Here is a 3808-nt window from a genome sequence, read left to right on the forward strand (position 1 = left end):
CACAGGAACACTTTTCTGGAGATAACACTGAGAGTAGCTTGGAGAAATATAACATTGGAGGCAACAGACAACAACTGTCACCCACATATTGAAAGTTTTAGTGATGTTGAGAAGGAGAATTATGATGGGAAACATTAAGTTTACTTGCTATTCTCACCCAGTTCCAGTGCAAACAAATGCTACTCCTATGATCAACGACAAAAAAAAAGGGGGAAAGAAAAACCAGAAACAACTTTGCTAGTTTGTGACCAGTGTCTGGGAAAATTGTGCCATTTTTCTTGCCCATCATGAGTCAGAGTTATTCATATGGTCCAGGTGATATTTTGAGGGCCATGAAGAAAAAAGGAAGGTATAGGTATTGCACATAATCTCTTTTATATTAACAACAATATAATTAGCCGCACTAATCTATAAAGTAGACAGCAATTTTTCATACAGATCTAGAGTTAGTCCTTGATTTGCTTATGGTGGTGTTCATGAGATTTATAATATGGGTGTCACATACTATTATCTTTTCCCACAAACATGTCTGATATGATGGAAAGGAAAAATATTGAATTGGGCTTTTATAAATACTTGGGGTTGCACAAAGCTGACCCAAAGTTAGATGTGGGGTTTGAAACTCAAATAAGTAGTATACATGAAAAAGATACTATGCCAACAAAGGAAGTTCACCACAATAAGATAGTAACTGCTCCAAAGGAAACACAGATGCTTGCTCATGATTTCTTGGATGAACATATTTTTATAGTTATAGAAATATTTGATATACTTTCTGAGAATATTACACAAAAAGAATCAGTGATTTCTGCTTGGTCTCCTAAATGCAACAGGCAAGGATTCACTGACCTTAGTGTTTGTGGAGACCAAAAAGAGTGCAGATTCTCTGGAGGGCTTCTTATTCCATAAATTATATGCTTGTACTGGTATCCATGAGGACTAATCTTGAGAGAAAAAGAGCAGAGAACTTTCCCAGTTTCTCTCAGGAAAAGCCCAATTCTAGTGCCTCTATTCACTAACGGCAAGAACACTGGACATTTCAAATATAAAACTATTATCAATTTGACTTACCAAATAATAATGAAGAATATGTACATTGCTTTGGCTGTACATGATTTTTAAAAATATTTTATTTATTTATTTTTAGACACAGGGGAAGGGAAGGAAAAAGAGAGACAGAGAAACATCTATGTGTGGTTGCCTCTCTCATGCCCTCTACTGGGGACCTGGCCTGGAACCCAGGCATGTGTCCTGACTGGGAATCAAACCAGCGACCCTTTGCTTCTCAGGCCTGCACTCAATCCACTGAGCTACACCATCCAGGGCTGCTATACATGATTTGTAGGAAATCTTGGTCTTACCTCCTTTCCTTTCAACAAAGGAAACATAAATATTATGAAAGATTTGTTGGATCATCTTGTGGAAGCTAAACAAGAAGTGCCATCATGGTTAAAATATGAAGTGGAACACCACTTCAAAGATAGCAGACATAGACATTCTAAGAAGAGTAGATTCTGTGGAGTATTTGGTACTAGAGGCTATTGATATAGTAGCATGCTAACAACTCCTGCTTCAGTAGTGGCTCCTTTCTCAGCCACAATGGTTTAATTGCTGGAGGCAGCCATCACAGCAGGAGAGTTGGGTGGAAGGAGCTATGGAGGTGTTTACACTAAAGATAAGGAGGAAATTACAACTTAAAAGGGGTTGACTAGTGTGGCAATGGAATATGCTTTCCAGTAGATCATTCTGCCAAACAGGATAACATGGGAACCACATGAAACTTAACTACCCTATACTTTGTGCAGCTTGAAGAACACACTGCAAATTACCAAACACGTTACTCCATTATGTTTTCAAAAGAGCTCATGATCACAAGAAGAGATGAAAGGAACAATCAGCAGCCCTGTTGGGAGGGCAGTTTGAAGACTCCCTTTGCTGTAGTTTAGATTAATTCCCCTCCTGATTACCCTTATCCTGAACTACACTTACAATTTTGTGTGACTGTAATTTGTTGTTAATACTGCACCTTTAACTTTATAAGACATTTTATTTTGATGACTTCTTCCCTCAGTAATGTTCAAAATATCATTTGTTGACAAATTTACATTGCTCTTTTAATTCTATATATTTTAAACTTAAGCACACTCACACATAAAACCCCATTCATTATTAAACTATTTAATGAGTAGATCAATTTTATTAAAGTAAAATTCTATCTTAAAGATTTTTTTCTTCTCAAGTATATCATTATAGAGAACAACAGAAATATATTTTTCCAGATAAAACTATTGGTATGGTGATGCCATCCTTTCCCCTTAATGTAAAAATGAGCTTTGCTTTATGCTTATAAGGAGACCTGATTCTAATAAAGCAAATGTCAGACATACAAAGGACACAGAAAATTACTAGAGAGACTCAGTGGGTCTTGATGAATCTATCTGCTCAGTGCAGGAAAATTAAACAGTACCTGATTACTGTTTCCTAAGACTGGGCTCGTCTGTGCACAATTAAACTTATAGTTTTAATTTACCTTTAATGTAAAATATAACTTGCAAGGATTTAATATTTCACTTGTCCTTAATAAATCTGTCATGAATGTGAGTTAGTCTTATATGATTTTTTAGAAGCAATCTTGGAGTCTAAGAAAAATTCAACTAAATCAGTTTTTAATGTTTGCTATACATATAAAATATGCCTGCAATAATACTTCAGTGTTTAGTGGTGGCATCTGCCTTGAATGGAAAAGAGCAAAATATGTTTTTTTTTTAAACTACATCCCTTATAATTTTCTATATTAGCATATTTTACAAAGGCAGGACATATGACACTTGAAATGGCTCATCTTCTGGATATTCAATTTCAAGTGATTGGTGTTTATAGAAAAGAGTTCAAGGAGCAAAATCTAGGAGGATGAAAAGAAATGAGATGTTTATTGTGAGTCTCAAAGACAGAAGTTAAAACTTTTAATCAGGAACTAAAAATGCACAATATCTGCTTATTCTGATTACATACACCCTGCTAAACACATTTAGAGGCACTAATGAATTTCCAAAATCCTTTCTTAAATGGCACTTCAAAAACATTTTAGCTTTAGTTTCCATATTGTATATTTAAGAAAATATTCCACAAAACACAAATTTTAAAAAAGAGAGAAAAAAAGCTTCACACAAAGTGATCAATATGCTTTACTGAATTACCTTGCTTCTATATCATACATAAGATCAGACTCAGATTTTAGTTTTATTTATTGGTCAAGAACAACTGAGATATATACCATCATTCTTCAGCTTAAATTTGTTTTTTCTTTGTTCATATTAGAAACCAAAATCATAATTTCTATTATAATAAAATCTGGGGAGTGGAAGATTTAAAATTGGAAAATTTTAAATATTTATTTATATTTTTTTAGAATGGAAAATGTAACTAAAGAATTTTGATGTAATTTGAGCCCTGGCTGGTGTGGCTCAGTGGACTGAGATCTGCCTGTGAATCAAAGGGTTGCTAGTTTGATCCACAATCAGGGCACATGCCTGATTTGTGGTCCAGGGTGGGGGACCCGTGAGGAGCAAAAACACATTGATGCTTCTCTCTCTTTCTTTCTCCCTCCCTTCCCCTCTCTCTAAAAATAAATAAACAGAATCTTTAACAAAAAGAATTTTGACATAAGTTGAGTACTGGAAGAAAAAGAGATATTTAATAAATGGGAAGGTCATAGATAAATTTTCCTGCTTGTTGAGAACAGAGAACCATCCAACACCTGCATTTCATATAGATTTAAGCTAAAATGACCTAATGCATCACAAGATTC

General features: G+C 34.7%; 1 pseudogene; it reads left to right on the forward strand.

Moving 5' to 3' along the window:
* Positions 1 to 525: 525 nt before the first annotated feature.
* Positions 526 to 1545, forward strand: LOC114508817 (annotated as a pseudogene).
* The last annotated feature ends 2263 nt before the right edge of the window (positions 1546 to 3808 follow it).

This window comes from Phyllostomus discolor, chromosome 11 (assembly GCF_004126475.2).
Source record: "Phyllostomus discolor isolate MPI-MPIP mPhyDis1 chromosome 11, mPhyDis1.pri.v3, whole genome shotgun sequence".
NCBI classification, from domain to species: domain Eukaryota; kingdom Metazoa; phylum Chordata; class Mammalia; order Chiroptera; family Phyllostomidae; genus Phyllostomus; species Phyllostomus discolor.